Source organism: Stomoxys calcitrans, chromosome 4, assembly GCF_963082655.1.
Source record: "Stomoxys calcitrans chromosome 4, idStoCalc2.1, whole genome shotgun sequence".
NCBI classification, from domain to species: domain Eukaryota; kingdom Metazoa; phylum Arthropoda; class Insecta; order Diptera; family Muscidae; genus Stomoxys; species Stomoxys calcitrans.
Window position 1 is genome coordinate 50,924,438 of NC_081555.1, and position 14,103 is coordinate 50,938,540.

Sequence of the window (14,103 nt, forward strand, 5' to 3'; positions counted from 1 at the left end):
CTTCAGTTGAAAACAAAAACAATTAAAAATGGAAAATAATAACTAAAACAAAAACAAAGCGAGCCAACGATAATTGGTGTCCACTTCTTTCTTATTTGTCAACTTTTTGTTACTGAAGAGTACAGAGTCGTGAGTTATGTGTGAGAATAGCGTCGCCACAAAACAATTGGGACGCTAATCTAATCTATTGCATCAATGTATTTGTTGATACAGTACCGACTAAAACATCTTATTTAATGCAAACAAGGTCGGAAAGCAAAATCGAGAGATAGGATGATAAATAAAGAAAATAACATATGTAAAATTGTGTAAAATGGTTTTAAAATATGTGGAGTTTTGCTAAAATCTGTGCGTAATTGAAGTACAATAAATATTTATTCAAAGCAGAGGATAAGCATAACTCGACCGATTTTTAGAAAGTTTACGTAGCGCAGGTTAGTCCTGTGAATAGGCCAAACCCTCAATATTCGTATCGGATATGGTCCATATAGTACCTTATTTAGGTATAACTCCCATATAAACCGATCCACCGATTCAGAGCTTAATCCAATAAAAGGCGCATTTATTGCCCGAATTCGCTAAAATTTGGAACAGTGAGTTGCACTACCGGACCTTATTGAGATATAGTTGTCTGTAGAATGATATCCCATTTTAGGGTCTTTAGTGCGTAGGCAAGGTTAGATTAGGTTGAAAGGAGGTTGCGAAAATTAATCCACCACATGGCACTATGGATGTGCACCTAAGCCAGTAATTGGCTTTTTGTGGATGTAAATGCTTACAAGTAAAAAGGCGTTAAGTTCGGCCGGGCCGAACTTTGGATACCCACCACCTCGGGAATACATGTAAACCACCTTTCATCATAATTCGGTGAAAATTTCATACCTTATGTCCCATAGCAGTTACATCAAAATATGTTCCGATTTGGACCAAATACTAATAAGTACAATAGCTATATCTAAAAATAAACCGATCTGAACCATATACGACACGGATGTCGAAAGCCTAACATAAGTCACTGTTTCACATTTCAGTGAAATCGAATTATAAATAAGCCTTTTATGGGCCCGAAACCTTAAATCAACAAATCGGTCCATATGGCAGCTATATTCAAATCTAGACCGATCTGTGCGATATTCCAGAAGTATGTCAAGGGGCTTAACCTAACTCACTGTCCCAAATTTCGGCGACATCGGACAATAAATACGCCTTTTATGGGCCCAAAACCTTAAATCAAGAAATCGGTCTATATGGCAGCTATATCCAAATCTGAACCAAATCAGTTCCAAACTGAAAGAAAATCTCGAAGGGTCTAAGACAACTCACTGTCCCAAATTTCAGCAAAATCGGATAATAAATATGGCTTTTATGGGCCTAAGACCCTAAATCGGAGGATCGGTCTTATGGCAGCTATATCCAAATCTGGACCGATCTGGGCCAAATTAACGAGTGAAGTCAAAGGGCATAACACAACTCACTGTCCCAAATTTCAGCAAAATCAGATAATAAATGTGGCTTTTATGGGCCTAAGACCATAAATCGCCGGATCGGTCTATATGGGGGCTATATCAAGATATAGTCCGATATAGCCCATCTTCGAACTTAACCTGCTTATGGACACTAAAAGAAACTGTGCAAAGTTTCAGCTTAATATCTCTATTTTTGAAGACTGTAGAGTGATTTCAACAGACAGACGGACAAGCGGACGGACATGTCAAGATCGTCTTAGATTTTTACGCTGATCAAGAATATATATACTTTATTGGGTCGGAAATGGATATTTCGATGTGTTGCAAACGGAATGACAATATGAATACACCCCCATCCTTCGGTGGTGGGTATAAAAAGTAAACCAAAACAAGTAAAAGAGTGCTAAGTTCGGCCGGGCCAAACCTTATATACCCTCCACCATGGATCGCATTTGTCGAGTTCTTTTCCCGGTATCTCTTTTTATGCAAACATATGATAAAATAAAAGAATTGCTATGATTTTGGAGCTGTAATATCAATTTATCGTTCGGTTCGGCCATAATTGAATTAAATGTTGGAGACAATAGTAGAAGTCGTTGTGTAAAATTTCAGCCAATTCGAATAAAATTGCGCCCTTTAGGTGCTTAAGAAATAAAATAGTGAAATCGGTTTATATGGGAGCTATAACAGGCTATAGACCGATTCAGACCATAATTGACACGTATATTGAAAGTCATGATAAAAGTCGTTGTACAAATTTTCAACCAAATCGGATAATAATTGCGATCTCTAGAGGCTGAAGAAGTCAACATCCCAGATCGGTTTGTATGGCAGCTATATCAGGTTATGCACCAACTAAAACCATGTTTGAGACAGTTGTTGGAAGTCATAACAAACCACTTCTTGCTAAATTTCAGCCAAATCGGATAAGATTTGCGCTCTCTAGTGGCTCAAGAAGTCACGATTCAAGATCGGTTTATATGGCAGCTATCTCAAGTTATGGACCGATTTAAACCATACTTAGCTTAGCTGTTGGAAGTTATAAAAAGACCTCGTGCAAAATTTCAGCCAAATCGGATAGAAATTGCGCCCTCTAGAGGTTAAAGAAGTCAAGATCCAAGATCGGTTTATATGGCAGCATGTCCATTCCATTCTCGAGCTCATAATAGTCGCACTTATTGCTTGGTTTTGCTTGAAATTTGCAACAAAGAGTAATACTAGATCGCTCCCCATCCATATTGAAAATGGTTCAGATGGAACCATATTTTGATATTAAGCCATACAGAACAATCCTCCGATTTTAAAACTTGAGCTCAAACAAGTAAAAAGGCGTTAAGTTCGGCCGGCCCGAACTTTGGATACCCACCTCCTCGGGTATAGATGTAAACCACCTTTCATCAAAATCCGGTGTAAATTGCCTATCTTATATCCCATAGCAGTTATATCGAAATATGTTCCCATTTGGACCAAATACTTATATGTACAACTCATTGGTCAATTGTGTATAACAAAATATTGGACTTTTTAGAAGCTACAACTAAAAATAAACCGATCTGAACCACATGCGACATAGATGTTGAAAGCCTAACACAACGAACTGTCCCGAATCTCGGCGAAATCGGACAATAAATGCGCCTTTTATGGCCCCAAAACCTAACACCGAGAGATCGGTCTATATGGCAGCTATATCCAGAACTGGACCGATCTGGGCCAAATTGACGAAGAATGTCGAAAGGCCTAACACAGCTCACTGTCCCAAATTTCAGCAAAATCGGCTAAAAAATGTAGCTTTTATGGGCCTAAGACCCTAATTCGGCGGATCGGTCTATATGGGGGCTATATCAAGATATAGTCCGATAAAGCCCATCTTAAAACTTAACCTGCTTATGGACAAAAAAAGAATCTGTGCAAAGTTTCAGCTCAATATTTCTATTTTTAAAGACTGTAGCGTGATTTCAACAGACAGACGGACGGACATGTCTAGATCGTCTTAGATTTTTACGCTGATCAAGAATATATATACTTTATTGGGTCGGAAATGGATATTTCGATGTGTTGCAAATGGAATTACAAAATGAATATACCCCCATCCTTCGGTGATGGGTATAAAAAGATGCGTTTTTATCCAATTCCATTCAAATTTTGAAGGGTGGGTAGCATAAGGTCCCTTAACATTTGTGTCGAATATGGTTCAGATAGGTATATATATAATTATAATTATCATATATAACTATATCCCGATTTAGGATTTTAAGCTCGTAAAAAGTGAATTTTTGATGCGAATATGCTGAAATTCAGAAGAGAGAGTTGAAATAGGTCTCTCGCAGAAAAATTTTCCAAATCAAACTATATTTGAATATAGCTGGCATATAGACCGATATTCCGATGCAAAGTCTTAAGGTGTATTTTTACCTGATTTTACTAAAATTTGGAACAGTTAGTTGTAAAGGGTGATTTTTTAGCTATTATCCTTTTGGCAACACTGGTTTAAACAGCTTAAGCACATTTCGTGTTTTGTTTCACTGTCAAACTTCTTCCGTTTGGTCAATAATTTAACCATGAATCGTCTTACAAACGACCAACGCCTACAAATTATTGAAAATGCGAGCTCATTTTTGCTAATTTTTTTCAGTTTTGGCTCAATGGGTACGTAAATAAGCAGATTTGTCGATTTTTGAGTGAAGATCAGCAAGAAGGATTGCAAGAGCTACCAAGCTATCCAGAAAAAGTAACAGTTTGGTGCGGTTTATGGGCTGGTGGCATCATTGTACCGTACTTCTTCAAAGATGTTGCGAATCGTAACGTAACTGTTTATGGTGAGCGCTTCCATGAGATGATATCTAACTTTTTTTGACCGAAATGTAAGAGCTTGACTTGTATAACATGTGGTTTCAACAAGACAGTGCCACATATAGGTGTTACAATGGACTTATTGAGTGGCGAGTTCGGTAAACATTTTATTTCACTTTCGGGAATGGTCAATTGGCCGCCTAGGTCGTGCGATTTAACGTCTTTAGACTATTTTTTGTGGGGCTATGTTAAAGCTGATGTCTATACAGACAAGCCTGCTTTAATTTACGCATTGGAAGACAACATTGAAGCATTTATTCGTGAGTTACCGGCCAAAATGTTGGAAAGAGTATGGCAAGCTGAACCATTTGAATTGCAGTCACGGTCAACATTTGCATGAAATAATCTTCAAACATTGAATTATATGGACCGTATTATCGATTCAAATAATGATTTCATGCATTTTTCTGCATTTTATGTGTTTTTTTTTTTTTTTTTTGAAAAATTTTCCCATAGCTCTTAACAAATCGCCTTTTATAAGATCGAAGTTAGTTTGTAGTATGGTAGAAATCCCTGTGGATTTAAAAAAATGGGTCAACAGAAGAACACCTCAAGGAGGTGTACTGTCTCCTCTACTTCGGAATATAGCCATTAACAATATATTATTGTCTCTGGAAGAAAAAGGTGTAAAAGTGGTCGCATATGCTGGTGACGTGGCTATTGCAGTTAGGGAAATTTCGCAGCACTCTAAGAGATATACTTCAGGAGGCTCTACGTGCAACAGCAAAGTGGGCTACCGAAAGAGGTCTAGGTATAAATCCGTGCAAGACAGAAGTAGTTCTTTTCAGCAGGAGGTACAAGTTGCCTACAGTGGAACCTGTCACGTTGGGAGGAGAGAATGTTCCATTTAGAGAAAGCGCAAAATACATGAACTTCAAATCCAACATTTTGGAAAGGGCAAGAAAGGCAACTCTTGTCCTATACACCTGCAAGAGAGCCATTGGCAAGTTGGGGTTTAGACCGCGTGTCATGCATTGGGTATATACTGCAGTGGTCAGACCTATAATGCTATATGGTGTTGTGGTCTGGTGGAAGGCGCTTCAAAAGTCCACCTACTCAATACTTAACCGGATGCAAGGATGGCTTGTTTGTGTATTACAGCCGCACTGAGGACGAAACCATCTGATGTACTGAATTTAATGCTACATCTTATGCCTCTGGACATTGTTGCTACCCAAATTGCAGCGATCACTGCCGTTAGGTTATGGAAGCTTTCTCATTGGTCATGTGGTGGCTACGGACACTATGATATCCTTGATACAATATCCGATGATCCAAGCAGTGGGGATTTCACCCTACCGGAGCCGCTTTATGATAAAAATTACTGTACCACTATTCATGATAGAACCGATTGGAACTACGATATCCCTGATAACAGAAGTTACATAAACTTCTATACGGAAGGTTCCAAACTAAACGACCAGGTGGGCTTTGGGGTGCACTCTAAAGATCTAGAACTGGTCATATCGAAAAGGTTACCCGACAACTGCAGTGTGTATCAAGCAGAGATTCTTGCAATTAAGGAAGTGGTGGAATGGCTGACAGCCAGGCAGCTATTAAATCCCTGGAGAACGTATTTCTGAACACTAAAAGCGCCCTCGACTGTCGCAGATCTCTCAACGAGATGGCTAAACAGTTCAAAATTCACCTGTTCTGGGTGCCCGGCCACAAAGACATCCCAGGGAATTGTAAAGCGGATGAGCTTGCGAGACTAGGAACTACCCTACACATTCCAGGGATATTGGAATCTGTGTGTACGCGTCTAGCAACATGTAAACTAAGTCGGACAGGACCAGGACCGAAGGACAACGAATGATAGATGGTCACAAAGAAGGGGCCAAAACTATATGGCCTAATCTAGACTTGAAGAGGTTTACTGCTTTGCTATCATTGACTAGAACTGAAGTCTCAGTCATTGTGTCCGTCATGACAGATCACTGTCTAATCGGAAAACATGATGACGGACTGAAGGTTGCCAGCAACGACTTTTGCAGAAGCTGTAAGAACATCGAAGAAGAATAGGCTATAGAACAAATTCTGTGTGCGTGTGTCGCACTAGCAGTTAGAAGGAGTTCCACTTTAGGTTCTGATTTGTTTGAGAACTTGTCTGATTTAGCGGATGTGAACATTCGCAAGTCATTGGGCTTTTTAAAGCGATCTGGATGGTTCAACGGTAGGAACTAGAAGGCATCTTCCTTCTTCTGTCCCTGTGGTATCACAATGGGCGAAAAAGTCTAAGTGAGTCTGATGGCAGACTGCCACTTAAACCTAACCTAACCTAGCCATGGTAGAAATCGAGCCATATTTGGAAATGCCTGTCATATTGGGCGATTTTTTGAAAAACTAGTATGGTAAAAATCAGAACATATTGGGTTGCCCAAAAAATAATCGTCGTTAATATAGTAGTAATATAGTCGTCGTTGACAAATTATTTCAACGGCTTGTGACTCTGCAATTGCATTCTTTCTTCTGTCAGTTATCAGCCGTTACTTTTAGCTTGCTTTAGAAAAAAAGTGCACGAAATTTTGTTTACATTTGTTTGTTTGGCGTCAATTTTAATATGGGTACCACATGTATTGAAAGAAATTCATTTAACAAACCCAATCAACGCTTGTGATATGCACCTTAAACGCAATGAATTCGATCCGTCTTTAAAACGAATCATAACTGGAGATGAAAAATGGCTTGTTTACAACAACGTTAGTCGAAAACGATCATGGTCCAAGCATGGTGAACCAGCTCAAACCACTTCAAAGGCTGATATCCACCAAAAGAAGGATATGCTGTCTGTTTGGTGCGATTGGAAGGGTGTGGTATTTTTTGAGCTGCTTCCAAGGAACCAAACGATTAATTCGAATGTTTACTGTCAACAATTGGACAAATTGAATACAGCCATCAAGGAGAAGCGACCAGAATTGGTCAATCGTAAAGGTGTCATATTCCACCAGGACAAAGCTAGACCGCACACATCTTTGGTCACTCGCCAAAAACTGAGTGAGCTTGGCTGGGAACTTTTGATGCATCCACCATATAGCCCTGACCTTGCACCATCAGACTACCATTTATTTCGATCTTTGTAGAACTCCTTAAATGGTAAAACTTTCGGCAATGATGAGGCTATAAAATCGCACTTGGTTCAGTTTTTTGCAGATAAAGGCCAGAAGTTCTATGAGCGTGGAATACTAAATTTGCCAGGAAGATGACAAAAGGTTATCGAATTATCGAACAAAATGGCAATTATATATTTGATTAAAGTTCATTCTAAGTTTTATTAAAAATGCATTAACTTTCTTTTAAAAAATCCGCAATTACTTTTTAGGCAACCCAATATTTGGAAATGGCTGTCATTTCTGATTTTAGGTCAAGATCGCCTAAGATGAAATTTGGATAAGATATATACATATTCATGGTAGCGTTAGTTAATTTCGATGTGCCGAACATAAACTATTTTCCTTTTTATATACCTTTTAAGTAATTGTATTTGTGTCTTAAATGCCGCATTATGATTTGACTCGGAAATACCCATATTATCCACCAGTTCTATAGTTCCGCTTAGAGAGAAAGACAAAGGTTAATTTCGCGTCAACCTTGGTAAATTCAGAATTTTAAATTTTTTTTTGCAAAATCCAAATATGTTCCAAACATTTCATAAAGGAACCTATCAATCTGTGCTAACTGATTCTAATTTTTGATCGATGATGAAGTAAATATTTTGAAAAGAGTTCTTAATTTTCTTTTCAACCAGCCATTATTTATATTACCCAAATATACGATTATAAAACATTTGAAAACATTTTCACAACCTTGAAAACGTTTAAGGCCAATCGAAATAATTAAGACTAGCCACCTACTGTCGTCACTGTAAATGATGACGTCAGCATGTAGGTCAACTGAGATATGCTGTTGCTATAAGAAAATAAACGGTATCCAGTAAATTCACTTGTAGCCCTCTCAACAACTGAGCAACATTACTTTCACCAAACGAAGAATGACGAAACGAGGGTTAATGCAGCCCCAATAATGAAGAGCTTTTTTGAATGCATAGTAACAAAAAATTCAAGAAACTTTGAAGGCTATTAAAAGTAGCAATTTTTACTGTAAAGGCAAATATAAAAACATAAATTGTATGTTAAGTAAAAATCGGCAAACCAGAAAAGGAATGAAAAAAAAAAATAAAAATATTATGTTGAACACACATTGAAAGGGGTAAAACTACTGAACTCGGATGTCGCTTGGGGACTGTGTGGCGTATAATTGATATACCCTTTAATTATGTTCACACATACGCTTAGGTGGTCAACGTTAGCACACTAATTTGCTTTGACTACATTTTGCAGGACATTAAAAAAACAGTAAATTGGTAGCTTAACTGCAACCGGAGATGGTCCGTATGACGATTTTTAAGCTTTTCAACCGTCAAAAAGTTGTAAACGTCGAAACGTCATATACTTGTATAAAACGTATAGAAGGTAGTAAACGTCATAAATCTCGAAAAAGCAACTTTTTGATGGTCGAAACTTGTTTAGATTCGACATCATATCATTATTTTAGATTCGTTGTTGTGGCTATAGCGTCTTATTTAGGCGCCTAAAATTTTATGATAAAAAGTTATGGCTTTATATCTTTTTATACAATAGTTAGCACTCAGCGCGCTTGGGAGCATTTTTACCACGTTGTAATAATCACAAATGTGAGGGGGGAAATAGCAGAAAATGTTGCTGATGTTTTCGCCAGGATTCGAACTCATACGTTTTCTGTCATATGGCATAATCATAAATTCACGAAAGTTTAAATTAGTTGTACGATTTCATTTCTGTTAAAAACTGTATTTTTTGGCGAGGTTTACGACTTTTCCGACGAATATGTCGGAGTTTTCGATAAGCCATGACATAACTACCAGGTAGTGTACCGTAAACAGCTGAGTACAATTTTTTCTTGCGAAGTGCACTATCTGTCAACGAGTTTTGGTTGTGTGTGTTAACTATTAAGAACCATAACACACACAAACAACGAAAATTGGCGCGATTTTGACAAATAGTGCACTCAATATTTTGTTGTTGGGCAACAGCCACTACCTGTAACTGAATATATCTTGCGGCAAGCCATCTCTGACGGCGACTATCAAAAATAAACAAGCAACAGCAAGATCAAAATACAAGGCCTGCTATATATTGGGTTGCCCAAAAAGTAATTGCGGATTTTTTAAAGGAAAGTTAATGCATTTTTAATAAAACTTGGAATGAACTTTAATCAAATATATAATTGCCATTATGTTCGATAACCTTTTGCCATCTTCCTGGCAAATTTAGTATTCCACGCTCATAGAACTGCTGGCCTTTATCTGCAAAAAACTGAACCAAGTGCGATTTTATAGCCTCATCATTACCGAAAGTTTTACCATTTAAGGAGTTCTGCAAAGATCGAAATAATTGGTAGTCTGATGGTGCAAGGTCAGGGCTATATGGTGGATGCATCAAAAGTTCCCAGCCAAGCTCACTCAGTTTTTGGCGAGTGACCAAAGATGTGTGCGGTCTAGCTTTGTCCTGGTGGAGTATGACACCTTTACGATTGACCAATTCTGGTCGCTTCTCCTTGATGGCTGTATTCAATTTGTCCAATTGTTGACAGTAAACATCCGAATTAATCGTTTGGTTCCTTGGAAGCAGCTCAAAATATACCACACCCTTCCAATCCCACCAAACAGACAGCATAACCTTCTTTTGGTGGATATCAGCCTTTGAAGTGGTTTGAGCTGGTTCACCAGCTTGGATCATGATCGTTTTCGACTACCGTTGTTGTAAACAATCCATTTTTCATCTCCAGTTATGATTCATTTTAAAAACGGATCGAATTCATTGCGTTTAAGGTGCATATCACAAGCGTTGATTCAAGCTTTTTCACCAGTCCAAGACTTTTTATGTGATAATGAACGGTTGATTTTGGTATATTTAACTTCTGTCCTATCTCACGCTCAGTTACATGACGATCCAATTCGATTAATGCTTAAAATTTGCTTAAAATTTGTCAACGCCGTCTATATTAAAAATCCGCAATTACTTTTTGGGTAACCCAATAAGTTTCAGGCCTAGGCAACACTTAGTGTTGCTAGGCGCTATCTGGCTTATATGCTTAGCAGACAGTTGAAGCAATCAAAATAAGGTTATTTTGCTTACTTTGATAAATTCCTAACTACCATCACTCAGTTCCTGATTTTCTATCATTGCTTTTGCTTCGAAATCGGGCAATAAATCCGATTTTTATGGACTCCAGACCCATAATCTAGTGATCGGTCTATACGGCAGCTAAAGGGTGATTTTTATGAGTTAAGTTTATTGGTTTAAGTTTCAGGCCTAGGCAACACTTAGTGTTGCTAGGCGCTCTCTGGCTTGTCTGGCAATAGAAAGTTTGTTTCTAACATAATCGAAAAAAAAATATTTGAACAAAAACGAGTAAGAGCGTGCTAAGTTCGGCCGGGCCGAATCTTATATACCCTCCACCATTGATCGCATTTGCCGAGTTCTATTCGCGTTATCTCTTTTTAGACAAAACATAGAATATTGAATAAGAACTGTTATGCTTTTGGAGCTATATCAAGTTATAGTCCGATTCGGACCATAAATAAATGCTGAACATTGTAGAAGTCATTGTTTAATATTTCAGTTCATTCGGATAAGAATTGCGCCTTGTAGGGGCTCAAGAAGCAAAATCGGGAGATAGGTTTATATGGGAGCTGTATAATGCCATTGATCGATTCAGACCATATTTGACTCGTATGTTGAAGGTCGTGAGAGAAGCCGTTGTACAAACTTTCAGCCAAATCGGATGAGAATTGCGCCCTCTAGAGGTTCAAGAAGTCAAGATCCCAGATCGGTTTATATGGCAGCTATATCAGGATCTATACCGATTTATGCCATAACATGCACCTCATGCAAAATTTCAGCCAAATCGGATGAGAATTGCGCCCTCTAGTGGCTCAAGAAATCAAGACCCAAGATCGGATTATATGGCAGCTATATCAAAACATGGACCCATTTTAACCATACTTTGCGTAGTTGTTGGAAGTGCTACCAAAACACTACGTGCAAAATTTCAATAAAATCGGATGAGAATTGCGCCCTCTAGAGGCTCAAGAAGTCAAGACCCAAGATCGGTTTATATGGCAGCTATATCAAAGCATAGACCAATGTAAACCATACTAAGCGTAGTTGTTGGAAGTGATACCAAAATACTACGTGCAAAATTTCAATAAAATCGGATAAGAATTACGCCCTCTAGAGGCTCAAGAAGTCGAGACCCAAGATGGGTTTTTTGGCAGCTATATCAAAACAAAACCGATATGGCCCATTTACAATACCAACCGACCTACACTAATAAAAAGTTTTTGTGCGAAATTTCAAGCGATTAGTCCTTCTCTTTCGAAAGTTAGCGTGCTGTCGACAGACAGATGGACGGATGGACATGGCTAGATCGACTTAAAATGACACGACGATCAAGTATATATATACTTTATAGGGCCGGTAATGGATATTTCGATGTGTTGCAAACGGAATGACAAAACGAATATACCCCCATCCTTCGGTGGTGGGTATACAAAATGGAGGTAACTCCTGAACAATTTCGAGCGACCATTGTTCACAACTTTCGGCGTGGATTATCTCGATTAGAGTGAACTTAAATCTATGTATGGTGATGAAGCACCTTATAGCACGGGGAAAAATTGGTTTAATGAATTCAGTCGTGCCCAACGCTTTGAACGAGCGTTAAGGTTGCCAAAAAACAACCATTGTACCAGACAACATTGATGCCGTGCGTGAACTTATAATGCAAGATGGTGACATACCTTTGACTTTTATTACACCAGTATACATCCGACGTTGCATTAACACCTTGGCGTAAAAAAGGTTTGTTCGTGTCGATTAGTGCAAAGAAATGTTGAAAAGATATGATCGCGGTGCTTCGAAAAACGTTTATAAGATCGTCACAGGGGGCGAATCGTGGATATATGCGTTTGAGCCCGCAACATAACAAGAATCGACAGCGTGGGTCAACGAAATCGTCTCAAATCTAACAAATGCTGTTGGTGGAATAAGCACTTCGAAAGAAATGGTTGCCTGTTTCTTTGGAAAACTGTTCATGTGGCGACTGTTCCGCATGGGAACCGTAGAACGGTCAGTTCTGATTGGTACACCACAATTTGATTGCTTGAAGTCTTGGAAGAAATTCGAAAAACGTACAATAGAAGACAAATCTTTGTTCACCATGCCAATGCGAGCTCTCACATATTGTCTCAAACCAGCGCCTTTGTGTGCGGCTACAAATCGAATTGATTGGTCATCCGCCGTACAGCCCTGACTTGGCACACAAGGACTTCTTGAGTGTTGAAGCGTAAAAAGTGCTTCGACAATTGGTTTCAGCGCATGCAAATGTTCATGCTTTGAAAAACAATACAACCATTTTTGGTGATAACAATTTGCACTTTCATTATTGGGCCAGATATTATATAGCAACTCTCGTAATAAAAAAATATAAACTTGGATTTATATGCTTAGCAGACAGTTGAAGCAATCAAAGTAAGCAAAATAACCACTTTAAATTCCTAACTACCATCACTCAGTTCTTGATTTTCTATCATTGCTTTTGCTTCGAAATTGGGCAATAAACTTGATTTTTATGGACTCCAGACCCATAATCTATACGGCAGCTAAAGGGTGATTTTTATGAGTTAAGTTTTTTGGGGTGAGAGCGCTGCTTGATGATTGTGTCCAAAAAAAAGAGCTGTGCGGAGCGAAGCACGCCTTTTTTCCGCAGCAGGCCTATTCAGCAGCTTTGAATAATTACTTTTATATGGCTTATAATACCAAATTTTATGCACATTGTTCAAAATTATAGTAACTACGCCGATATGAGTGATCTTGACATTTTTGAGGTTTTACGTACTGAGAACGTTTTGACATATGGGTTTATAGTAATTTAAAAGATTCATCTCGCCCAAAAAATTTAATTAAATCGTGACCATTTTCGTGCGATTATTTTTTACAACTTTCGACGTGGATTAACTCAACAACAGTGCATCGATAGAGATGGGCGATACCTTTTGGGTATTTACCCGGTAAATCGAGTAAGTTGGGTAAATACCTGGGTATTTACTGGGTATTTATAATTTTGTAGATATCTTTGGTAAAAAAACATTATTCAAAAAATTTTTAATGATTTCGTATCCTTTGTATATAAACCTGATCTTCTGATCTCATAAAATCGGATTTTAGTTATATATAGCCGCTATATAGATCGATATCCAGACTTAAAGTCTTGAGGTAATAAATTGGTAATTTTTCATCCGATTTCGATTTAATTTGGCACAGTGAGTTCTGGTAGACCCCTATTCATTTCTGTGAGATGCGGTTCAGATCGGACTATATTTGGATATAGCTGCCCTTAGACCGACCACCCGATCACCCGATATAGGGTATTGAGGCCATAAAAGATCCATTTTATTCCCGAATTCGATAAAATTTTGCACAATGTGTTCTGGTAGACCCCAATGTCAAATGGGGTCTGTCAAATGTGGTCCAGATCAAACCATATTTGGATATATCAGCCATATAGGCCGATCTCCCGATATAGAGTATTGTGCCCATAAATGAAGCATTTTTCATCCGATTTCGATGAAATTTGGCACAGCAAGTTCTGTTACCCCTCCAGAAACATATAAGCCGATCTACCGATATGGGGTATTGAGCCCATTAAAGAGCCTCTAGAGGTCGCAATTATTATCCGATTTGCCTGA

The 14,103-nt window shown here is 38.3% G+C and overlaps 1 protein-coding gene and 1 long non-coding RNA gene across 3 annotated transcripts in view; one reads left to right on the forward strand and one right to left on the reverse strand.

Moving 5' to 3' along the window:
* The window catches only part of LOC106080866 (regucalcin), a 48,122-nt gene extending 48,031 nt beyond the window's left edge, over positions 1–91 (reverse strand). The window contains exon 1 of the mRNA XM_059366302.1: positions 1–91. The gene's annotated coding sequence lies outside the window, so the exon portion shown is untranslated.
* The window catches only part of LOC106080867 (uncharacterized), a 19,461-nt gene continuing 5,400 nt past the window's right edge, over positions 43–14,103 (forward strand). Inside the window, exons 1-2 of one of the 2 annotated variants that reach the window (XR_009397918.1) lie at positions 59–129; positions 4,099–4,282. This is a non-coding gene — a long non-coding RNA (uncharacterized LOC106080867). Of the gene's footprint in view, positions 130–4,098; positions 4,283–14,103 lie in introns of both variants that reach the window. The other variant, XR_009397919.1, reaches the window with a different exon arrangement.